Genomic DNA, 25,731 nt, shown 5'->3' on the forward strand with positions numbered 1-25,731 from the left:
ACTAAAGACAAAAGGAATTGCACATAAGTACTGTACTCTAGCTGATAAAGACTAAAGACTAAAGACAAAAGGAATTGCACATAAGTACTGTACTCTGGTTGATAAAGGTGATTCTCATAGGTACAAGTTAGCAATTCTAATACTGCTGTACATGTATACTGGAATTGAACAGTTAAGTAAATGGTGGGAGCCAGGTTTCTTGTCACCGGAGTAGGAATTTACATATAAGCAAGGGGAGGAGGTTAGAATGATCTATGTGGAAGGAGTAGAGTTGAAGACAGTAAGAACTTAACATAGATGCAAATGGCTATATAGAGAAATATTTACAGACATATGCATATACATGGGTTGGTGTACACACATGTATTTCTTCACTCTGCCAGTTGAGAAAGCCTGAAAGAAATCACACTATACAGTAACAATGAGCACACCCAGTGCCCAGATCTTGGTTTCCAAAAGGGTTCCTGATGCCCAAAGCTGGAACACTTTGAGCAAGAAAATTAATCAAGTAGCATGGGATTATAACCTAAAGTATAAAATAATATCCATGAGTGCATATTGATACAAATAAATGATTGAATAAATAAATAAATATTGAATGAATAAATAAATGGAGGGGAGGAGACAAATCTCCTACGCAGAAACATTCCAAATAAATTATGTTGCTATTCCACTCTAAAGGAGGGGAACATAACTCCCACTCTTTAAGTGTGGGCTCCACAAAGTGACTTCTTTCCAAATAATAGTGGGGAAAGGGGGAAAATAGATTACAACTACTTCAGCCAGTTGATCAAGTTCAACATCAACAGTCATAAATCGTATTGATAGTATGTGTCTTTGATATGATGTGATGAAAATGGCACTTTCCCTCTGTGATCTTCCTCCCCAAACTCATAACACCAGACTAAACATGAGAAAAAATCAGGCACATTCCATTAGAGGGACATCCTACGATATACCTGACCAGTATTCTTCAAAAGTGACAAGGCCATCAAAGACAAGAATCTCTGACAATTGTCACAGATAAGAGGAGCCTAAGAAGACACGACAATTAAATGTAACATAATATCCTGGATAGGATCCTGGAACAGAAAAATAGATGTTATCTAAAAACCAAGGTAATCTGAAGAAACGATGGGCTTTAGTTGATAATAATGTATCAATATGAGTTCATTAATTGTAACAACTGTACCATACTAATCTAAGATAATAATAGGGGAAACTTTGTCCATGGAGTATATGGAAACTCTGCATTATCTGTTCAATTTTTATGTAAATCTAAACAGTTCGAAAAAATAAAGTCTATTAATATTTAAAAGGCTAAAAAAATTGATTAGCTATACTTGTGTGGGTCTAACCGTCTCTCTCTATTCTTTCACCTTGTATCTATTCCTTTGCTTTACCACACTGTGTCCATTAACGTAGCTTTAGAATAAGTTTTAAAATCAGGCAGTGTGGATTCAACTATATGCTTTTTCAAAATTGTTTTAACTAATCTAGCTTCTTTGCCCTTTTCTATACATTTTAGAATCAACTTATTTATAGCTACCAAAAATTCTCTGGGATTTTGACTGGAATTATTAATGCATTAAATGTGTGCATAAATTTGGGAAGAACTGACATCTTTACAGTATTGATAGTTCTAATCCATGAATATGGTGTGTTTCTTTATTTATTTAGATCTACTTTAATTCTTTAATCAGCTATTTGCAGTTTTCAGCATAGAGATTTCATACATGTTTTGTGGATTATTTCACTTTTGTATATATCATAAATTCTATTGTTTTAATTTTGTTTTCCAATTGTACATTGCTAGGATAGAAAAATACAATTTGCCTTTGTTCTTGACCTTGTATCTTGTGACTTTGCTAAACTCTTATTAGTTCTAGAAGATTTTTTGTTTTTCTGTAGATTCTTTGAAATTTTCTATGTAAACAATCATGCAATCTGCAAATAGGAACAGTTTTATTTCTTCCTTTCCAATGTGTATAGTTCTTATTTCTTTTTCTTGCCTTATTATACTGATTAGATCTTCCAGTCTGATGTCGAATAGGAGTGGTATGAGTGGACATCCTTGCCTTATTCCTGATTTTATGGGAAAAGTATATTGTCAGCTACAGGTTTCTAGTTGTTCTTGAACAGGTTGAGGACATTTCTTTCTATTCCAAGCTTGCTGAGAGGTTTTTGTATTTGTTTTATGTGAATGGACATTGAATTTTGTCAAATGCTTTTTCTGCATCAATGCAGAAAGCACATTTTGTCAAATGCTTTTTCTGCACAATGCAAAGCACATAATATGATCATGTGCTTTTTCTTCCTTAATGTATTATGGATTATATTGATTGATATTCAAATATTGAACCAGACTTGCATTCCTAGAATAAACCCCACTTTATCATGCTGTTTGTACATTGCTGAGTCCGAGTTGCTAATTTTTTGGTGAAGTTTTCTCATTTACATTAAAAAATACATAGTGGTATAGTGGTCTAAAGTTTTCTTTTGTATACTGTCTTTGTTTTTGCTATCATGGTAGTGCTAGCCTCATAAAATGAGTTGGGAAGTGTTCCCTCTTCTACTTTCTTGAAGAGATAGTAGAATTGATATTTTTTCTCACTTAAATACTTGGCAGAACTCACCAGTAAAACCATGTGGGCCTAGAGATTTCTTTTTTGGAAGGCTTTTAACTATAAATTCAATTTCTTCAGCAGTCATAGGACTATTTGAGTTGTCTGTTTCAGCTTGGGCACATTTTAGTAATTTTTAGTTTTCAAGAAATTGGTCCATTTCATCTCAAGTTTACATGTAAAGATGTTTATAGTATTATTTTATTGGATTATTAGTTTTTGAATGTCTGCAGGTTTGTAGTGATATTCCCCCTTTAATAATTATATTAATAATTTGTGAATTTTCCTTTTTTACTTTGTCAATCTTTCTAAAGGTTTATCAATTTCATTGATCTTCTCAAAGAACCAGCTTTGACTTTAATTGATTTTCTCGATTGTTTTCCGTTTTCAATTTCATTGATTTCTACTCCTATCTTTATTATTTCTTTCCTTCTGCTTCTGTTGGATATATTTTGCTCTTCTTTTTCTTATTTCTTAAGGTAGAAGCTTGGATTATTGAGTTAAGACCTTTGTCCTTTTCTAATATAAGCATTGAATACTATAAATTTCCCTCTAAACACCTCTTTAGCTACATCTCACAGGTTTTCATATGTTGTATTTTCATTTTCAGTCAGTTCAAAATATTTCCTAATTTCTTTCAAGACTTCCTCTTTGACCCATAGATTATTTATAAGTGTGTTGCTTAATTTCCAAGTAAAGATTTTTCTATTATCTTTCTTCTATTGATTTCTAATTTAATTCCATTATGGTCAGAAGACATATCTTGTATGATTTCAATTCTTTAAATTTGTTTTGACTCAGGATATGGTCTATTTCAGTGAATGTTCTCTGTATACTTGAAGATAATGTGTATATAGGTTTGTTGTTGAATGGAGTGTTATATAGGTTTCAACTAGATCCAGTTGGTTGATATTTTTCAGTTATTTCATCTCCTTGCTGATTTTCTGTCTCTAATTCTATCTGTTACTGAGCTTACTGGTTTCTGATGAGAAGTCTGCAGTCATTTGAAATGTTGTTCCCCTCTAGGTAATATACTTTTTCCTTTGGCTGGTTCCAAGAATTTTTCTTTGCCATTAGTTTTTAATAGCTTCATTATGATAGATTCATTATAATATAGCTGGGTGTGAATTGCAGTTTATGTTGTTTGGGGTTGAGTTAATAGGTTTATGTCTTTCATCAAATTTGGGAAGTTTTTAGTCATTATTTCTCCAAATATTATTCAGCAGTGTACTCATTCTCCTCTCCTTCTGGGACTCCAATGACACCAATCTTAGACCTTTCATTATTTTTCCACAGGTCCCTGTGGCTATGTTCATTTTTTTTCCATCTTTTTTTCTGTTTGTTACTCAGATTGGATACTTTCTATTGATCTATCTTCAACTTCACAGACCTTCTCCCCTGTCTTCTTCATTCTACTACAGAGGTAGTACTCTGCTTATTGTATTTTTCAGTTCTAAAATTTCCTTTTGTTTCTTTTTTATATCTTCCATTTATTTACCAAGACTTTTTACTTTTCCCTTGGTTTCTAGAATATTTGTGATTGATCATTGGAGCATTTTTATAATAGCTACTGTGAAGTCTTTGTCAGATCATTCCAACATCTATGTCATCTTGATGTTAGCATCTCTTGATCTTCTTTTCTCATATATGTTGAGATTTTCCTGGTTCTTTGAATGCCAAGTAATTTTGGATTGTTTTCTGGCTACTTTGAATATTATGTTATGAAACTCTGGGTCTTATTTAAATTCCACGAGAATGTTGTTATTTTTGTTTTAGCAGGTAATCAACCTGGTTAACTTCAGGCCACTAATTCCAATATGCTTTCAGTGGGCTGTGGTTCCCATGTCAGTTCAGTTCTCAAAGCCTTTGCAGTGCTGTTTGGATCTGTCTTGTGTGTATGCAACCCAGTGGCCAGTCTGTGACCTGAGCAGTAGCCTACCTTTTAGTTCAGTTCTCAAAGTCTTTGGTATGCTGATTGGGATCAGATCCATACGTCTGCAGCTTGAAGGTGAGCACAAGATTTCATACACTACTTATAGTATGGTTTTCCTGTGCTCCTCTCTCTCCCTCCTCTTGATCTCCCCAGTACTTTCTGGTTCAATGGGACTTCTATTTCCAGTTGCAGACAGAAAGCTGGGGCTTTAATTGCCCCACTCTGCCACATGCTTTTACAAACGCACTGTCTGGAGCCAAGAGATGTGAGGACAGAGAGAGAAAGAAAGCAACAGGATTTGGTCCCAACTTCTTGGGATCACAGTGTCACTGACTGGAGAGGAAGGTTTATTTCTTAAGGGTTTTGGCTCTGTTTGTTGCCACTGCAGGATTGCTTGCACGCTGGATTGCCAGAGAAAAGAACGAGAGATTTCACACTCTCCCTGAACATTAGCAATTCCCATCCTTGCCATTGAAGCCAGAAGTAGAGGGCTTCTCCTGGAGATGTTTCTGTCTTCAACCTATGCCTGCTTCAGGATTTGGGGCTGTGTTGAGTTCAGGCTGGGGAATACTGAAAGGAAAAAATGGTAAACTCATTGCTCAGTTGGTCGTACTTTGAATTCTGGTCTTCCCCAATCCATCTGCTACTATTTACTTTTTAGACTACTGTGATAGCTGCCCTAAGCATTTTTCCAGGCTTTATAGCTGCATTCAGTGGGAGAGACAGGTGGATTGTGCTTATCTTATCTAATCCAGAATCATAAAACCAAACAAAACTTCACGTCCAGATGGTTTTACTGGAGAGTTGTATCAAACATTGAAGCAACAAATGATTTCATTCTTAATCAAGTTAATCCAAAGTATAGAGAAAGAGGCTGCACTCCCCAACTCATTTTTTGAGATTAAGTTTCATATTAAAATCTGATAAGGACAGGAGGAAAAAGAAAATTACAGGCTAATCTAACTCATCAACATAAATGTAAAACTTTTAAACCAACTATAAGCAAACAGAATTCATCAAGATATATAAAAAAATATAATACATCATGGCCAAAGTTGGTTTCCTAGGAATTCAAAGTTAGTTTAAAATCAAGAAAGCAATCACTGAAATTTCCTATATCAACAGATTCAAGTTAAAAACATGATTATCTTAATATATGCATACAAATATTTTATAAATTCAACAACTATTCATCATACTGATGGTGAATCCTTAAAATATTTCACGTTAAGATTAGTAACAAAATAAGGGTGCCCATCTATTGTACAAGACGTTTCCCTAAAAACACAAAAAAGCAAAAAAAGTACAAGAGTTGGAAAAGAAGAAACAAAACTGTCATTATTGAATATGAATGATGCCTAGTGGACTTGAGAGCCCCCAGTGCTGGGAGCTCACAGAGGTTCCCCATGCAGATATGCAGAACTGCAGCTACCACACGGAACATTCAGAGCTGAATACACGCTCCCCGTGATCTGTAGGAAGGACAGGGAGAATCTGGGAAGCATCTCTGACAAAGGAAAGAGCAGAGATGGTAGCAGCAGGAAGAGGGAAGACTTCCCTTAGTCTTTCAAAAACCGATATTGGACAGTGTTTTCTACCCAGTGCTCATATATGAACATATGTACATACATACATACAAGATGACAAGAGCAAAAACAATGCTAAAGAAAATATTACCACACTGACAAGATTATATTTATTTTTTCATGTCTGTTTTTCTCTCCATGCTTTATGTCTAGTTTTTACTTTGTTGTTGAGAAAGCAATCCACCAAGGTCGCTAAAGCTCGCTGCAAGCTCTTGCTGAGTATGCCAAAATGCTTGAGCACTCTTTGCTTGGGCTATTTCTCAGGGTTGTGTTTGCAGTGGCAACCTCAATGGATGAGTTAATATCTCTTCCCGGGAAAAGCAAGCTTGCTTCTGCTTTCCATAAAAGCAGTGAAACCCCCCAGCTCAGTGTTCCTCTCCTGTAACGCAATCCTCTGCACGTGAAGGCATCCATGATGGGCCTATTGCATTGCCTTCATGGGACTAGGGTGGAATGGGGAACCAATACAAAAGAATATGATATGCTGTAGCTACTGCTTTTGCTGTGAACAGTAAAGTGCTTTGTCCCTGACCCAGAAGTCTCATGTCTTCTACTAGCATCTACGTACGAGATAGAAAGTAACAGGCTAGGGGCCAGCTGGTGGCGTGGCGGTTAAATTCCCGCGCTCCACTTCGGCTGCCCAGGGTTCACAGGTTCGCATCCCAGGTGCGGACCTACGCACTGCTTGTCAAGCCATGCTGTGGCACCGTCCCATATAAAGTAGAGGAAGATGGGCACAGATGTTAGCCCAGGGCCAATCTTCCTCAGCAGAAAAGAGGAGGATTGGCCACAGATGTTAGCTCAGGGATAATCTTCCTCAAAAAGAAGAAAGACAGAAAGAAAGAAAGAAACAGGCTAACTTGTAAGCTTGTAAATAGGCTAAAATCCTAGAACCTGCACAGTTCTTGACAATATGTAATCTTGGGTTACCTATTTCTTTTTTTTTTTTAAGATTTTATTTATTTATTTATTCCCCCCCCCCCCAAGCCCCAGTAGATAGTTGTATGTCATAGTTGCACATCCTTCTAGTTGCTGTAGGTGGGACGCAGCCTCAGCATGGCTGGAGAAGCAGTGCATCTGTGCGCGCCTGGGATCCGAACCCCCGGCCGCCAGCAGCGGAGCGCGCGCACTTAACCGCTAAGCCACGGGGCGGCCCTTGGGTTACCTATTTCTTTTCATGCCCAACACTTTTCATGACCAGGGTTTATAGGTAGTGCATGACACCACTTATCATTTCTAATAGGTTTATACTGTGACATCAAAGTGATACAACATAATTTGCTTAATCAAACCCATATTTAGAATTCTTTTCTTCACTTAAAAAAATCTATAACTTGATCATTTTTAAATAATTTTCTTGGGATAAATTCTCAAGAATGAAATTAAAGTATTAAATTTAATGACTATTTTTCTTCATAAATTGTCTCACTAGTTCCTGAAAGAAAAAATTAATAATAGTAGAAGAAAATATAGCTCTATGTTCATATATATGATTAAAAATAATCATAAGGGGAGAATGTTCTATGAAAGCACAGATTGTATCATGGAGATATGAATGCAGGAATCTTCACAATAGCCTTTGAAGACTTAGAAAGATTTGATTTTGCTGTGGAAAATACTAAACACACTAATTCATGAAAGTTGTTTACCATTTGGGTCAATTGTCATGAAACCTTTATGCACATCATTGAATGTAGCAGTCTGCATCCTGTGAGGATATAGAAAGCATACGGTTGGTTAAACAGGAGCTTAATATAAAGAATTATTAACTCTGATAAAAGAGTGACTATAAGAGATAAGGTGGCTCTATAAGGTTCCCTTGGGCTGAGGGAGCACCCTCAGAAGGACAAACGGTGGAAGGGTTCAGACCTGCTGGAGAAGGTGCGGCTCAGCACACAGAGGGCAGAGAAATTCACTGGTTTGCTCAGGCCAGAGCTGGTCTAGAGTTGCTGGGCAAGCAATGGGTGACCTGGGGAGTGCAGGCAGAGGAGCAGCATCCCAAAAGGGTCATCAGGTGGGCAGGGACAGAGGTGTTTGGGCACAGTAGCTGTGCAGACCCTCCCTCCAGGCCACAGGTTGCTCCATGCAGGCCGGGGGCTCTGGTTTCCCTCTAGAGAGGACTGGCTCAGGGTCTGCCAGGCCAAGGCTGCCAGTTGGCAGTGTGTTTGGCTCCACTTGGGGTCCTGACATCACACCCTGGACGCCTGGCCCTCACTGGAAACCACCCCGGAGCCTCTTCCTCCTGCCTGGCCTGTCCCTCTAGAGCCTCCCACTGAGGAAGCTTGATTTCGTGCTCACTTGAAAGGAGAAATGCTTAAAGGAACTCTGTGCATCATGCAGCACACATTAAAGGTGGCATTCAGGGCCAAGAGGCAATATGTTGATAACTGACATCTTAAGTGTATTCAACCAACTTTTCTGTAAGTTTTATTTAACTACAGCCCAGCTAACCAGTCTTTGGGGTCTGAGTGCTTTGAGCGTTATTGCCCAAAGTACCAAGGGGGCTTGCAGTGGGTGGGCTCTTCCGTCCAGAGAGTTGTCAGCCTCTAGGCCCACCATCGCTTTCCTGTCTTGTTCCGATGCAGCCTCAGGAGCAAAACTCGACTGAGGGCAAGGACTTGAGACCCACAGAAGTGAGCACACAGTGCTCAAGTCAGAAAGATAGAAAAGGACTGGTTAGAAACCACCCCTTTACATGTCCACTCAGAGAAACACACACCCCATGGCCCTTTCAAGAAGGATTAACATGCCAGCTAACTGAAAACAAACTCCCCCTCAATGTCAGGTCAAAATGCCCAGGATATTCAATTTTCCCTGTAATTAAGATACCTATAGCTTTTCTGATTTCTGGTTGCAGCAGGGACAAATTATGATGTAAGTGTTAGCAAAGAGAGAAGGCAGTTTCCTGTGGTGATAAAAGCCTAAGGCCCTCACTCCTGCAGATTTCAGTTCTTGGAACCCCTAACCAATCTCCTTTCTAAGCAGCCATGTTCTCCTCCTGGAAAGAATGCCTCTCTTCTATCTTGGGTTCCTCTCTTTAAGACCATCCTTCATGAAGCAATTCTAGGATGACTGCAGTTCGTTTTAGTCCCTGGACTCTCCTTGGACTGAGACACTCGGCTCTCCTTGGACTCTCCTACCACGTGCATTGCAATCTCAGCATGGGTGGATCCAATTCGCCACACAGCAGAAGACAGTGAAAAGGTTTGCCTTTGACTCCACCCAAAAGGATTCAATTAGTCCCCTCCCAGAGGGCTGCCTCAGAAGGCACTGTCAGCTGGCCATCAAGCTTTTCAGCACAGTGCTAGAGAGACAAGGATTAGGGCCAAATAGGTCATCATATCCCAATCCTAGTCTTATCTCTCTATTCAGAATCAGCTCTTAATAACTAATTATTGACCATCAAGGACCCAGTGGCTGCTGCTTTGTTCAGAGGTGGGGCAGGAGGAGGAGGGAAGGTCAGATGCAATGACACACAGCTGTAAGAGAGACCCTTGGCTCAAACACCTGTGGCGGCCACAGGAAGTAATGCAAATCTCCACTAGGTCCTGCTTATGTGGACCACTCCACTCTGCCCCTCGTGGTGAATGAAAGGAGGGCTAATTTATCCTGGAAAAGGTGAGAGTGGAGTGAGAAGCAGAAATGATATGCAGTGCAAAGTGTTGATAATAACCCAGGAGGGAAAATCCTAGGCAGCACCCTCCAAGGATAGAAACAAATATGACATTCCCTGCCACATATTGTAGTTATTTATGTCTGTGTCTGTGTTGCCTCTAGTTTAATAATTCATTTGGAATGTGGTCCATATTTTCCTCATCTTTTTTCATTCAAGGTACCCAACATTGCACATAATTGCTTAATAAACATTTATTGAATAAAAAATAAACATATCTAGTAGATTGGAATTCTAACTTGATGGAAAAAATTTTAAGAATTCTAAAGTTTTATGAAACTTTCTTAATAAACCCAAGAAGTCTGTGTATTCCCAGACCTGAAGGAGGCCAGATTCACAGCATTTTGGTGGCTCAAAAGGAAATCGTTTTCAAGCACCCTGTCCAGCCCTCAGGATGGTTGGCATGCTGAACCAGTACCACGGGAACTGGAGATACAAAACCAAGGAGACCCTATTAGCCAAAGAGGAATGAACACTTGAGTGTACAAAGCTCATCTTTATTTAATGATGACTGATAATTACTCAGAATCAATCCAGGCATCCTCTTTCACGGAGCAGATCAGACAAGTTTGACATAAATTGGGCTATTTCCCTCCTCCTATTCTATGGGGTCCACTTCTGATGTGGGCGCAGTAATGGGGTCCCCGAGCAAAAGCCTCTTGATGTGATGTTCAAGGAAAACTGTTGGTAGCCACGCTGGGCACTGGCCCTGTGGGAGGTGTTCTCTCCTCACACAGGGGCCGAATCAAGGACCCAGTCAAGAGAGAATCTGTGGTAGAGTACCAAAATGGTCTTTCCCTTTTCCGCGCCTGGAATAATATGCTACTGGCCATCCTGGACTTGATCTGAGTAAGGTTCTGAGGTGTTATGGATTTTGACTCATGGTATAGGCTGTGATCCTATACTGGGTTTACATACCCGTATGAGATCTTTTTCTTATGCCCATCGGTGCCTCCACCTGAGTGTTCACGCTGACCAGACTATGGCTTCAATACTGGGAGTAGGCCATGCATTGGCCTCTGTTTCCACGGTGGGGCCATGTGTGTGTCATCTGAACATGTGTCAACCTCCATTTGCAGAGCAAGAGGCAGTGTGGTGTGGAGGTTAGAGCCGGGGCTCTGAAGGCAGCAGACCTGGGGTCCAATCCGAGCTCCATATTTCATTAACTGGGCCATTTTCTTGCTCTCTGGCATGCCTCCATTCCTCGTCCATCTACAGGAACACTGACTACTAATGACACCTATTTCATAGCCTTGTTGTGGGGATTAGATCACACACTTCATATAAAGTATGTAGCACAGGGCACAGACAGAGTGAGCATTCTGTAAACATTAGCCATTGTTATGCTCAGTGCTCAATGGAAAAATGAGCTAACCTTCTGGGCTAGGTGTCTAGGAAAGGTCTGGGAGGGGAGCTGGGAGGCACCCGTACATCCAGAGTTAGAGGAGGACGTGGAGTTCCCTAAACAAACTGGCCTGAGTCGCCCTGAACCTGCAGCTCACTCCAGGACCTGCCAGCAGAGGGAAGGAAATGCCCAGCCTGGCTGCCTAGGCCCAGCTTCAGTCGTGCCCACGGTCCTTGGGAGCGAGCCAGACTGCCAGGCCGAGGAGCTTCACTCTGTGTCATGTAGATCCAGAGGCCCCGGGAGGCCTGCCCGCTTCTCTGCAGGCACACACATGATGCCCAAGGATGCTGCAGGGTACGGTAAGCAGCTTCACCCTCGGAACTGCCCAAGCCATGTGACTGGAATCAATACCTTGGGAAGGTGTTGACTTACTCGGGCCACTTATCAATTTGTGACCCATGTTAACAAAGAAAACAACAAGAGCATGCGACAATTATCAGGGTCAACAAAGACAGTGAGGATTTTCCTTAAATTCTCAGATTTGTCAGGCTACTTGTGAGCATAATGTGTCCTTGATAATCTCTTCTTGGCAATGCCGAGTCCAAGCTGGCCTGCAGCCTGGGCTGTGGAAGGAGGAGGGCTGGTATGAGGAGGGCATCCTTGAGCCACCATGGCGTACAAAGGGTGCTCTAGCCACACGTAGCCTGGAGACTTGGAATTTGTGATCCTTGTGGTTCTGAGACAGCAATCAGATTTCCGAGTAGTGTTTCTCAATGTACTTTACTAAGTATATGTGTAGTATTTACATACACGGCAATCTGAAGATATCTGGCTTATCTTATATTAAGAAATATTCAATATATTTAATAGGAGGAAAAACCAACCTGAAATATTGCCAGATTACCTTCCTGAAACTTCTCTTGCTCCTCAATTATATCTCTGGCCAGAGATATATCTCTTCTTATGTGCTTCCAACCCATAACTGAAGAATCTGGGGCTGCAGAGAGTTCCTGGGGAGAAATATGCCACACCTAGGTATTCTCACCCACAAGCCCAGTGGGCAGCCCAAGCAAGTCGGAGATCATAGCCAGCAGACAGGGGTAGGACAATCTTGTCTCTTCAAGTCCACGTGTGTTCACTGAAGCTCTAGTATGTGCTGGGCACCATGAAATTTCCAATCCTGGTGCCCACTTTCATGATGTGCACAGCATACTAGAGGGAACATACAGGTAAAAAGCAACCAGAATATATAGAGCAATGTGGGAAGAAGGAGCTAGCTGCTCAGCCAGGCTGCTCTGTCCATTCAACCCTGGAAAACAGAGGTTTCAGCCAGAATCATTCACAATCAATACTCAAAATCCAGGGCCATAATGCATGTCTTTAGTGGGCACAGTAAGTGAGAGATTAGCTCCACTTAGGGTGGGTTAGGAAGACTTCCCAAACAGGACATTCTGAATGGAATTTTGAAGGACACGTAGGATTTTCCAGAGAGAAGAGTCCGAGTGTTGGCAGGAACAAGGTCATTGTGGGCAAGGAACTTGACTGCATTGAGAGTTCTCTGTGGGAGTGCGAGGTCTGCGTATGCCAGGGCTGGACTGTGCTAGAGTTTGTGGCAGCCAAGGGAGGGGTAGGGAGCCTTGACAAGAAAGCAGAGTAGGGGTAGATCGGGCCATATCACGGAAGGTCTTGGACTTTTTTCTGGAAGTGATGGGCAATAATGGAAGGTGTTTAAACTGGAAGGTTAACTTAGAGCATGATCAGATTTGTGTTTTAGAGAGATCCCTTGGTAGCAATGCAGAGAAGGGCAAGGGTGGAGGTTGGGTAACCAGTTAGGAGGTAATTATAAAATAATAAAAAATTCCAGGGCCAGCTCCATGGGGAAGCAGTTAAGTGCGCGCGCTCTGCTGCTGGCGGCCCGGGTTTGGATCCTGGGCACGCACTGATGCACCACTTGTCAGGCCATGCTCTGGCGGCATCCCATATAAAGTGGAGGAAGATGGGCATGGATCTTAGCCCAGGGCCAATCTTCCTCAGGAAAAAAAAAAAGGAGGATTGGCATGGATGTCAGCTCGGGGCTGATCTTCCTCACTAATAATAATAATAATAATAATAATAATAATAATAATAATAATAATAAATTCCAGGGCACTACATGGCCTAGCCTTATCAGGGTTTCACATACTAAGGAACAAAACACAATAGCTAGAAGTTATTAGAAAGCAATTCCAGTCTTTCCTGTGCTTCCTAAAGATGCTAAAGGGAATACACCTTAAAGCACGTAGAAACACATCTTAGCAGTTTTTCCTCCTTGGCAACCCACACTTCCTAAATGTGAGAGACTGGAGAGTAGGGATTTGTCTCTCTTGTTTATTCTTGTGTCCACAGCCCTCAGACTAGCTTTTGGAGCTTAACAGGTGCTGTATTAAGTATTCTTTGACTCCACTGTGGAGACCCTCACACTCCAAACCCAGTTCTTCCCATCTGGCCCACCTCCTTCCCTTCTTGGCACCACAGGAACCTGGAAACAAGCCTGGCAAAGTCTCTGCTCTGCTTGGAGGCTGGTGGAAAGCTCTGAGGGTAAAGATGAAATCCTCTTGTGGAAAAGAGGCTGAGAACTTAGATATTAATGACTTTTGCCTACATGGCAATTGAGATACTCCAGGTGAGAGAAGATAAGGATCTCAAGTCAGGTACTGGCGATGGGGAGGAGAGCCAGGATGGCTAGGACAAAGGTGACAGGGAAGCATCAACAGGACTGCCTCCCTGCAGACTAGAAAGTGGAGTGTCGCCATGACTAAAAGGAGGAAGGCTTTGATTTATTCCCTGAACACCCATGTGGCCTCGAATGTTAGTAACAGTTACCATCTATTCAGCAAATACTACGTGCCAGGCAGTATATTACATTAAATGTCTTTGGCATAAAAACATTTTTAAAGTCATATATGTAACCCCCATGAGGTCACTGTGATCTCCATCTTACAGATGAAGAAACTGAGGCACTAAGAAGATAGGCGACTTCCCTAATGTCACAGAGCTAGTGAGGAGCAGAAATGGGACTCAAACCCAAATGTACAGCTTCAGAGATCAAAACTGCTAGGCTACAGTGTATTAGTTTAAGAGTTTACAAATACTGGTTTGTCTTGAGGGGGAAAACATTAGAATCTGTCCTGGCATCACAATTTTTTTAAAACTTTGCTTTGCCATCTTCTTTTTCAAAATTATTTTATCCTACTATTGTGTGGGTAAAAAAGAGACAAGGAGAAAACAATTGTGTACAAGACAGCATATTTATGAAAAAACCTGTCAGTGGGATTGCTTTGGGTAACTTGTGACTTATTAGCTAATGATATCAGATAATTCTGTATTAGTCAATCAACAACATTTTTTGAGCACTTTCTCTATTTAGATATCTACACTAGACACTGAGAGAATCTTTGAGAAAGGCAAACAGGACCAATACAAATTATTGGGCCAAATGGGGTTGGTATAGTCTAGTAACATTGAAAACCCGTCTCAGGCCCATCAGCTTGGCTGGTGAGCTATTGGACAGTGACTCAATGGGCTCATTTGTCTGCACTTGGACCATGAGTGTGTGTTTATAACTTTGAAATGTTAAGGGGGTACCATTGGTTCCTTTCCCTAAACCCCTACCTGATCCTTGTTTTGCCTTTCAATATGTGATCACGGTTGGACAATTTCTTATGAAGAAAGAAAGGAAACCTTTAAAGAAGGGATTAAACCCAGTAACTCACCAGCGATATCTTTCCTTATGGCCTTGGCTCAAAGTCCATGGCACATAGATCAGAAATAGTGACGATGCCGCCCTGCTTGCTCAGTTCATACACCGCCACTCTCTTCAAGGAAGACCTGGGTTCTTGGTGTGCATAGACGACAAGCACTGCCTCACCAAAATCAGGAGAAGAAAAAAAATCTCTCTGGGAAAAAAACATTCCTCTTGCTCATAATTCAAGGAAGAAGAAAACCATTAGCAAATATTTAAGTGCATCAACACATTCAAAGCTGAGAAATAAGACTTTTAGTGCATACTCTTAAAATAGTCATCATTTTTCACTTTTTAAGTGGTAATTTGCAAAGTTCACTTTATTGATTTTCCAGTATACACAAATGGAAAATACAATGGTATAAATTTTGTCCTCTCAGGATAAAACAAGCAAACTTTGTCAAAATTCTCATATAATTTGGTATTCTAGGTGAGAAGTTTTAACCTCGTTTTTCTGAAAATAGAAATAGTTCATGCAGTATGCTGAATGACAGAGGCACTGACTTTTGCCCTCAGCCGTGGCCACGCCCTGACAAATATCCATCTGATTATAAGAACACAGTTACGTTTTCTTCTCCTCCAAGCCCGTACTCAACCCACAGCAAGAAGAACTGGCCTAAGACCCCACAAGCCTGAGACCCATCACACTTCAGGTGGTGATACAGGCAACAGAGAGAGTCTGGAGCCGGTGATGGCTCACAGGTATGGAGCTCTACCGTTACAGAAGTCCCTGTAAGACTCTTCTTCCTTCTAGAAGACAAAATGGCAAACACCCTCTGTGCCAGAAGGATTGCAATAAAGGCCAAATGCTGAAGTGTGAGCCAGAGCAACTACAATTAATTTTTAAATTAAATTGTACTAGATAAATTCTTGATTTTGAATGATCTGTTCAGGCCCTAAAATTAAAATATGTACATAACTCTAAAATATTCTGTTTTAGGTCATTCTACTAAGAACAGGAATTTGAGATTTAAGCAATGTAATTATTAAGGATTTTAATCCTAAATCCCCCAAAGCTCATGTTTCTTACCCATCATGCCTTGGAATTGTAACTTTTTTTTTCCTAAGAAGATTTTGTTTATCGCTCCAAACTGGGTATTGCAAAAAGGAAGATCCCCTGATAGCTTTGGATTATCTGTCAGCTCTAACCCCCCCATCCTGAGGTGGCTTCTGCCCCAGAGAGGGCCGTTGTCTGTGGGGGAGGAGCCCTGGGCATGGTCCCGAGGTTCAGCAGGCCCCTGCTCCAGCTGCTGCCCAATAGGCCTCCAGCCCTGCCTCAAATGCACCAAGAGTCATCTGCTGCACCAGCTTGGGGCACAAAGCTTTCTTCCAGTTCATCCCATGCCTCCCTACACATCCTTATTAGCTGGGCTCCCACCTTCTACCCTAAACTGCACAAGAACCCTGTAGGTTTTCTCAGGGATTTTGCTTCCAAACCTTAGGAGGTGAAAGACTTGGAAAGTCTGATCTGTCCCCCAGCACTGGTGCTTCTGACCCTGGCATTTTGAAGTCACTGTTGAGTTTATATCCTGACCAGCCTCATGGACGTCTGTCTGCTGGAATAGTCATGCCCTAGATGGTTCAGAGCCCTCCCAGCCCCCAGGTGCTCCCACACAACTCCAAAGGGGCAGCTCTCAGGTCACATGCACTCAGCCACTGTCTACAAAGCAGAGCATCCAGCCTGGGGGGGGTCAACATCTAGAAGGATTTTAAAACAATAAGTACCTAGAGCCATACTCCCCTGCTATTAAAGGCTCTATGTGGCTCTGCCACCTATTCTGTCTAGTTGTGACCTGTGCCAACCTTGGGAGTTGTAGGAAGTACACCAGGGGACCCTGTAAACCTAGGTCTTTATTTTACTCTGATCATTGAAACAGAGCTCTAGATTTGTAGTTATCTTTTTTGCAACACATTGATGATACTATTCCACTGTTTTCCAGTTTCCATTGTTGCTATTGATAAATCAGTTGTCAGTTAAATTGTTGTTCCTTTATAGGTGGTCTGTCTATTCTATTTTTCTTTTGTGTCAAGCAGTTTCACTATGCTATATCTGGGGATAGGTTTTCTTTTATTTATCCTGCTTGAGATATGTGGTACTTATTAAATCTGACTACTAACATCTTTCATAAATACTGGGAAATTCCCAGCTATTATATTTTTGGAAATATGGCACTCTCCCATTTTCTCATTCTAGAAATCCAATTAAAAATATAGTAGGTCTTGTTACTCATTCTCTATGCCTCTTAATCTATCTTTCATTCTCTCCACTTCATTCCTTATTTGTTCAGATCTATCTCCCAGTTCATTCTCTCTTCATCTGTGTCTAATCTACTATTTAACCTATTCACTGACTTATGTTTCAAATTTATCTGGTCACTTTGGAAGGTTTCTTGTATGTTGCTCAGTGTTTGATTCCATTTTTATTTCTTTAAACATTTTATACATTGTTATTTTGCATTATGTATCTCATAATGCCAATATTTGAAGCTCATCGGTGATAAAATCTATTGCTTGGTGTTTCTGCTTATTCTCAATCATGATATTTTGTTTCCTCACGTTTGGTAATTTTCGGGGCTTATATTAGGCTGATCTTAATCAGGGGGAATCCTGACAGGCATGAGATGTTTTTCTCCAGAGAAAATTTGTTTACTTCTTCCTGTACTGAGGGTTGTCATCATTTGGGGCCACTTAATTTCTTTAGATTTCCCCTTTAGTTATAGATAGAATAAATTCCATTGCAAGATTTATGATGCAAGAGAACAGAGCTGAGATGGAGATAGACAGGTTATCTTCCTGTCTCCCTTTAAAGGCAGATGTAATTTTCTACCTATCTTCTCGGAAGGATGGCCCCCTTTATACAAGGTCTCAATTAAGCTGCCTACACTGCACAGACCCAAGATCTGGTTTCTTGCTCCTTTCTGCTGCAGTCTTGATATCAGCATTTGACCCTGAGGCAGCCTGAGGTCCCACATTTGCTTACCATTCCACCGTCAGCCACTAGTTAGGATTTTGTTGTTGGGGGCAAGGTTGGTGGGTGGGTGGTAGGGGATGCGCCTGGACATTCCCCTGTTTCTCATGGTCTCAGCCATGCACTTAAAAGTGTGTTTGTTTTGATTTTTCTGGCCTCTAGCAGTTTTGCTGCAGGAGGGCTCTTCAGAAATCTTTTCTGCCACAAAGCAGGAAACGAAAGGCTCAGTAGGGTCTTCAACTGCAAACAGATACTTTTCAAAAGAATCCTTGGCCCCCAAACATTAGGCTTTTGTTGAGGAGGAAGCTCCTGCTCAGATTTCTCCGTTTCCACCATGAACTCTGCCGTAGGGTCTTTGAGGTCATTTTTAAAAATGGCCTCTGTTCAATGTTGCCCCATCCCCCACGACAGGATTCCTTAACCTGAGTGGTTCTAAGCACAAACTCTGGAAAAGGCTGCCTTGGTTTGAGCCTCAGCTCTGCCATTTGTATTGGTGAGACCCTGGCCAAGTTACTTCAACTCTGTTAGTCTCAGTTTACCCATCTGTAAAATGGAGATAATAACAAAATCTTACAGACTGCCAGCCCACACTGGGAGAAATCAGCACAAAATACAGTCCTTGCATCAGTGCTTCAGGAGCTCAAGTGACACATGATCTGATTTCTGATGAACTTTGTCCTCAATACATTTTAATGAAACAAATGACTGAATTAATCTACCCTGCAACACACGCATCCCACTTTACAGAAAGAAACAGTGAAAGGCAAATAGAAATCAGACATACCAGCGTAAACAACCCAGACAAGATCAGCCCAGGACCACTGGGGATCCCAGTATTCCAGACTGTCACTGGGATCTCAGGGAAAAGATTCCAACGTGGCAGGACTGGCAGCCTATTGGGATCTTGCACATCAGGTGGGGCAACCATAGGAGGCCAGACTCCCCTTATGTCATAGATGGGGAACTGAGGCCAAAGAGGTTGAGCAGCTTGTTCAAGGCCACTCAGTCAGTTATTGGCAGAACTGGGGCTGAACTGAGGGCTCTGTACCTCCCTCTGCTGCCTCCCTCAGGTCTCCGAATGGCAGATTCTTCACCTTACCCTCGTCCCTTGTTCATTTGACACTACATACTCAACCCATTTGGTGAAAAGAATCTGATTTTTACCATAAACTTTGTTCTAATTTTGTACACCTCCATGTATGTTTTTATATCATTACAATCGTATTCCAAAACTCATTTATTTTGTTTTCACGGCAATATTTCATTTTTCCATGTGATACTATGCTTGTTGAATTATTTGGAATTGCTCTAGTTGCAAGTGCTATAAAACCATTTAAGCAAAAAAGGAAGTGCACTGCCTCGCATGACTGAAGAACTCAAGAATAAAACTCCAGCTTCAGGCAAAGATGGGTCCAGGTGTTCAAAGGATGTCATTAGGAAGTTTTCTCTTTCTATAGCTTGGATGAGCTTTCCCCAGCGTTGGCCTGCAAATGAGGCCAATGCTCCCAACGTCATGGCCCCTGACAGATCTTACACTGTCATAGCTCCAAGTTCAGAAGCAAGAAAAACCTCCCTTTCCGAGTAGATCAGTGAATTTCTGAGTTCACTCGCATTGCGTGGCTTGGGCTTTTTGGGGCATGGGACACTGACTGGTCAGGTCTGTCAGGTGCCACTCCTGCGTACTGAGATCTCGTCACCCCTATGAAAACCACATGGCTTGGCGAAAGGGCATGATTCCCAAAGGAAAATCAGGGTGTTGCCATCAGAAGAAATGGGAATAGATGTGGGACAAGCAAAGATGACTGTTCACAACACTTGCCATCTTAACAGCCCAGTGGATGGCCATGGTGTTGTCATTACCCGAGTGACACACACTTAGGTTGCTTCCAGAGAGGAACCAGATGCTCTGGGTTCAAATCCCACATCTGCCTCTCTATAGCTATGAACCTTGGGCAAGTGTCTTAATCTAACTTTGCCTCAGTTTCCTCATCTGTAAGATGGGGACAGCAACAGTGCTTGGTCAGAGAGGAGTTATGAGGATTAAATGAGCTAATGATACATGTAAAGAATTCATGTCTGCCCCTGGCACACATTAAGCATCCAATACAATACTATTATTCATTATAACTAGCATTGCTAAAAAAACACATTTAATTAAAAAAATTACTTTCACTTTCTATGTATTCCCTTAGAATACGTTCTTGTAAGTGGAATTGCCTGGTCAAAGGTCCAGCTGTGTTTACACTCTTGTTATTTAGTGCCAGATTGCTCTCAGCAGTACTGAGCCAACTAACAGCATCCCAGGCAAAGTGCCCCGGTGCTGGGCAATCCGAGTGATCTCGAGCCCTCTAGTCTTGTCTGCAGCAACACTTTCCTTTAAGGACAAAACAAAATAGCTTGAGCACACGTGACAGCGGAGGGCTGCCTGGGATTGGCCAGCTGTCCCATAGTCCTGCATCGTCCCCACCACGGAACTGCTCCCGTGCCATCTCCTTCCTACATCCATATCTTGCCCCCATTTCCTGGGGCTCACGTCCCACCTCTTCAGACCTGTGCCTACTTTCCTCTCCCACGCTCTTGAGCTGCCAGGGACTACTCTAAAATTCCTGACACCTTTCTTACATTGAGCAACATAAGTCTCTTTCCTCCGTGTTTTTTGTTTTTACCAACTTCCACCCAAACTTAGGCTCTGAGACCTAACTCTACATAACCAAACAGAACTTTCTGAATGCAGAAAGGCCCTGTGCTCTTGAGTGCCGCAGCCACTGGAGGCAGGTGTGCAGTGGGGTGTGCAGGCCTGCTCCCGGGGACATTCGTGGAGGGCACTCCCACCCCCATGCTCCTCTGCAGTCTTGGCACAGCGACTCCCTCCTCCTGGGTACTGTCACCACTGGCCCTCGACTGCTATTCCTGCTGGCTCTCCCCGGGTCCTCCGCCCCTCCAGGGTCGGTGTGGCCCAGGGCTTGGGCCTCAGCCCCCTTCGCTTCCAGGCTGCCCCGGAATGATCTCGTCCATTCCCTGGTTTGATCTCCCACCTCTATGTGGATAATCCTGATAGTTCTGCCAGTGGGTAACCCATATGTGCCACATTCACCAAGACCACTTGGACACATTACACCTAAATCTTTATCTCCCAGCCTAGACTACTGCCCTGTGCTATCTTTCCATCCAGACGCCCACTAGATCCCTCACTGGATGTTGCACAGGTCCCTCTGAGCAAACACATCTGAAGTGGAACCCACCTTCCTTCCCCAAATCTGTTTCTCCCTGGATGCCCCCCTCAGTGATGGCATCACCAACCCCACAAGGCAGCCAGCCCCCAAACAGGGCTGGGGCGTCTTGACTCTCCTCATTCCCAGATCTAATCTGTCCCAGAATCCCATCAGTTCCTCCCCCAAATCTCTCTGCTGCACACATCCCCAAATCTCTCTGCTGCACACATCTCCAAGGCCCGTTTGGAGCACACTGTTCTTCACTCGGAGGGCTGCAGCCACTCCCAGAGGACCCGTCCTGCCTCCTCTCGCTCTCCTCAGTCCAGCCCTCACGTACACCTGGGGGTCTTTCTCTAATGACTGCATTCACCTGCTTTAAGCACAAGGCTACAACCCCAATCTCTTCATATCTTAAAAGTCAGAAAGAAAACAAGGATGCTTTCTGGCCTTGCCACTATTCAAATAAAACAAAACAAAACAAAAACAAACCAACAAAAACCAGAGGCCCCGGGCTCCTAAGGAATATGTTGTCCTGCCTTAGACACAGACGCGGCTGCACTCACTTCCTTTTAAACAGCAATTCCTGCTGCCCTGCCTACGCCAAACATATTTTCATTTTAAGTGTTTCAGCAATAAGCTTTTAAAAATCAGCAGTCAACGTAACAGGGTGCAGGTGCTATGGGAGCTCATGAGACGTAACAAGGTCCCAGCCCTCGAAGCACTAACAGTTTTCCTTGGAAGGCAGAAGTAACATCCTCGGCACATGTGAGGCCAAGTCGTCTTGGGAAGTCAGGCCTCAGGAACCCGGGAGGCCAGCAAGCAGCCTCCCCTCTGAATTTGCCCGTCCTCTCCTCTCACCCCTCGTGGGAAGGGGCAGTGTCTCCTGGTGGCTCACAGAACCCGCCTCTGACATTTAGAGTTGGTGACTTCAGAGAGCGTGCAGTGGCATCTGCTTCCCCCTCGAGGCATTCTGGGCCAGCAACCCCACAAGGACCGCAGGGTGAGGCGCTACAGGCTGGGGCTGCTCCCCGTCCACCGGTCATGCTTGCTGCAGCTGCAGCCCGCTGGGTGTGAGGGAGAAGAAGGTGAGTTCATGCTGCCCAATGCATCCCGGAGTCGTCTGTGAAAAGAAGGCAGGCAGCTGTGTAGGGAATTTCTCCTGCACCTGCCTGTCCTTGCCTGTCCTCCCCAAACTCCAACCCCCCATCAAGAGCCAGGGGCCGGTGTCTGCAGGCACAGGAGCAAAAAAGAAACCAGGCAGCAAGCAATAAGGTCCAGTTGGTCAGAAGTTCACACTTTCGTTCCACCTGGTGCTCAGAGGGAGGCACACTCATGCACAGGGCTGCTGCCATCTTGCTGAAGGCCAAACTGCTGCCTGCGATCCCTGCTGGGGCCCCTGGCGGGGTGTGAGGAGTGTGCAGATCTCAGTTCTCTGACCAATACACAGGGAGCACCTCCGGGGATGGCCGCCGCCCCACACTGATGCAGCATGGACAAGACTGGTCCCATCCCTGCTTTCATGGAGCCGACAATCTAGTGAGGGAGACATTCAGATGGTCCTAGTGTTTGAAACATGCACAATGAGAATGTGTGTGTCTTGTATACATAAAATACCACAGAGATGTTTTTAAAGCCAGGAGAAGTACAGGGTACAGGACAGGGCTTTCTTAACCAAGTGGGATGGAAGGTGGCATGTAAAGGGTGATGAAGTGGGGCGAGCACTCCTGCTGGAGAGAGCAGTCTAGACTGAGGCCCTGCACCAGGACGGATGGGGTCCTTGGCAGGAGTGGGAAGAAGGTGGGTATGGCTGGGATGTAGACACAGAGGGGAGACGGGAGCCAGAGAGCCTGGACAGGAGGCAGGGTCATACGCTGTGCCTCACAGACCAGCTCAAGAATTCCGGACATTTCCTAAGAGCATAAGAAACCTGTGAAGAATTGATGAGCCTCAAGAGTGGCATTAAAGTGCGTGTGCTTAGAGATTAAGCATTTTGTAGAAAATGGGTTCTAAGCAGCAAAAGTGCATGAGGGAAAATTATTTAGGAGGTTGTTGCAATAACCCAGGCAAGAAAAGGCAGTATCTTGGACTAGCATGGTACAATCTTAGATGGAAATAGTAGGCAAATGAAACATAGGAAGGAGGTAGATTCAGCAACATGCGAAGCTTGATTGGATGTGAGTCAAGGTGAGTCCCAGGTTTTAGGGCTGAGCATTAAATGAATGTTCCTGCCACTTATTGAGATAAGGGAATGGTGATGGAGGTGTGAGAAGTAGAAGGATGAACTCAAATGATGACATGTTGAATCTGAGGTGCCTGGAAGACAGTCGAGTAGAATTCTCCAGGGATCGGAAACTTTGAGGGATTCCAGAGACAGTGTCTGACTGGGAAACAGCAGCCCAGGGCACATTCAGGAAACACTACCACAAAAGACAGCAGGACAGAGCTAAAACACAAAAAAGATAGCAGGCCTTGGACCCTGATTGGTGACACAGAAGCCAGGCAGAGCGAGCCAGCACCTCCTTGCTCGCCTGGACCTGCTCCCGGGCTAGGCAGGAAACGTGGACAGCGACTACCTGGAAGGAAAGAGGAGCTTGATGAGCAGCTGTGGATGCAAAAACTGTACAGAGGCCTCAAGGATGACGAGACCCAGGAGAATCCCAGTGAGAAACCAATCTCTCAGGCAGCAGCCAGCTGACACCCCTGGACAAGAAGGCTTGGTCCCCAAGATCACTGAGGATTTCACTGCTACCTATCAGGCTAATTATGGCTTCTCAATGATGACACGCTTGGCTGTACTTAAAACATACTAGATGTTGCTAGCAATGCTGAGAAACCTCTGTGAAGAGAAACTCCCAAACCCACGGATCTCAAAAAGAGGGGAGGAAAAGGCTTCATGTGGAAGATAGAAATACAAATGTATATGTGACTGGTTTGCCTCCAGACATCACAGTGGAGGCATCCATACACCTTCTATCTAATTCGTCATGATTACGAGATCCTCAGACAGAAGTTAAGGTCAAGCTTTTCAAAGATAACCAAGGAAATCTTAAAGGAGATGGGCTTTGCAATTATTTGAAGGGAGAATCTGTGGATCTCGCATTAGTGCTTTTGGATGAAGACGAAACTAGGGTAGAAATTGCATATTGAGGTGGCCGAGCGTCAACGGAAGGGGAATACGAGGCTTCAGAAAAGAAGAGGTGCAAGCAGCACAGAAAGCAGCTGTCTCTGCAATAAAAGCAGCTGGACTGCTGGGCCGTCCTGAGTGCACCACGAATGAGGGGGTCAGCATCATCAAAGATGTTTCATCCCACGGACTGTGAGGATGGCCCACTGGTGCTGAATGAGGCTGCAGAAAACCTTTCAGGAGAGTGTTCAAGGTTTGGGCCAATTGGGAAGCTCCTTCTCTTTGACAAACACCCAGGTGGTGTAACCTCTGTGTCCTTGAGAGATGCAGAGGAAGCTGATCATTGTATTCAAACCCTGGACAGAAGGTGGTTTGGTGGCCGTCAAATCCCTGTCCAAGCATAGTATGGGACTACAAATGACCAGGCCAAGGAGACCCCAAGAGAAAGGGAGCAAAGGCTGAAATTATGGGAGGCTTTCTTCAATGTCCTGAGGCCAACAGAGGCAATCAGTGTTCAAATTCCATCTTTGCTTCAAAGAGCAGGGTCTTCTAGAGTAAGGCATTTCCAGAGCATCCTAGCACACCCAGGATGAATGCTCAAGAAGCAGTAACTAACATGGCATTTAAAGAACCTATACATGGAAATATACTTGAAAAAACAAGATGGGGGAGATTTTGAAGAACATGCTTCTGAAAAAGATGCTAAAGAACACGGCACCAAAGAGTCTGAAGAAGGCAGTTCCAAAAGGCTGAAGAGAATGGTGTCGAAAGAGAACCTAAAATAGCGAGCCTCAAAAAACATTATGAAGAGAATGGCTCTGAAAAAAGTTTGAAGGTGACCCTGAAAAGGAATCTGAAGAGGACAGCCCCAAAAAGGGTCTGAGAAAGATGTCTTGGAAAGAGAAGCTGAAGACTGCTCTGAAAGAGTTTGAAGACAGGTCCAAAAAAGGGGAAGAAAATGGTGTTGAAGAAGAATTAGAAGGAAATGACCCTGAAAAATCAGAATTTGCAGATGGCTCTGAGGGAGTGTTTGATGAGGAATGCTCTGAGAGTGTGAAGATTTACATGAAAAGGAAGAAGAGGCGCATGAAAAAATATCTGATGATGTGTCAGATGAAAAAGAGGAGGAAGAAAACGCCGTGGAAAAGGGTGTGAAGGTGCTGATGAAGAGGAGAAAGGTGATGTAGGTGAAAACTTGTTCAAAGGTGATGATTTCAACAAGGTGTTTGATGAGCAGGATCCAATGAGAAGTTGTACGATGAGTCTGATGAGAAGCGGACTGTGGGTAGTGCTGGAATGTTAAGGAAGAAGGGCCCCATCCACAGCTGCTCTGTCCTCAGTAGTAACGATGATGAGGAGGAGGAAAACGAAGAGGAGATTTAATCTCTTAAACTTTCTTTTAGGGAGACACCTCCATCCACATGTGCCTATGCTTCGGGGTAACTGTTAGCAGTGTTATGTGAATGTGTGCACAGTGACAGGATG

The 25,731-nt window shown here is 43.3% G+C and overlaps 2 pseudogenes; one reads left to right on the plus strand and one right to left on the minus strand.

Moving 5' to 3' along the window:
• Positions 1–10,185: 10,185 nt before the first annotated feature.
• LOC131413390 (ribosyldihydronicotinamide dehydrogenase [quinone]-like) lies at positions 10,186–15,128 on the minus strand (annotated as a pseudogene).
• Positions 15,129–19,273: 4,145 nt separating this feature from the next.
• Positions 19,274–25,724, plus strand: LOC131413391 (HIV Tat-specific factor 1-like; annotated as a pseudogene).
• The last annotated feature ends 7 nt before the right edge of the window (positions 25,725–25,731 follow it).

Source organism: Diceros bicornis, chromosome 14 (genome assembly GCF_020826845.1).
Source record: "Diceros bicornis minor isolate mBicDic1 chromosome 14, mDicBic1.mat.cur, whole genome shotgun sequence".
NCBI lineage: Eukaryota > Metazoa > Chordata > Mammalia > Perissodactyla > Rhinocerotidae > Diceros > Diceros bicornis.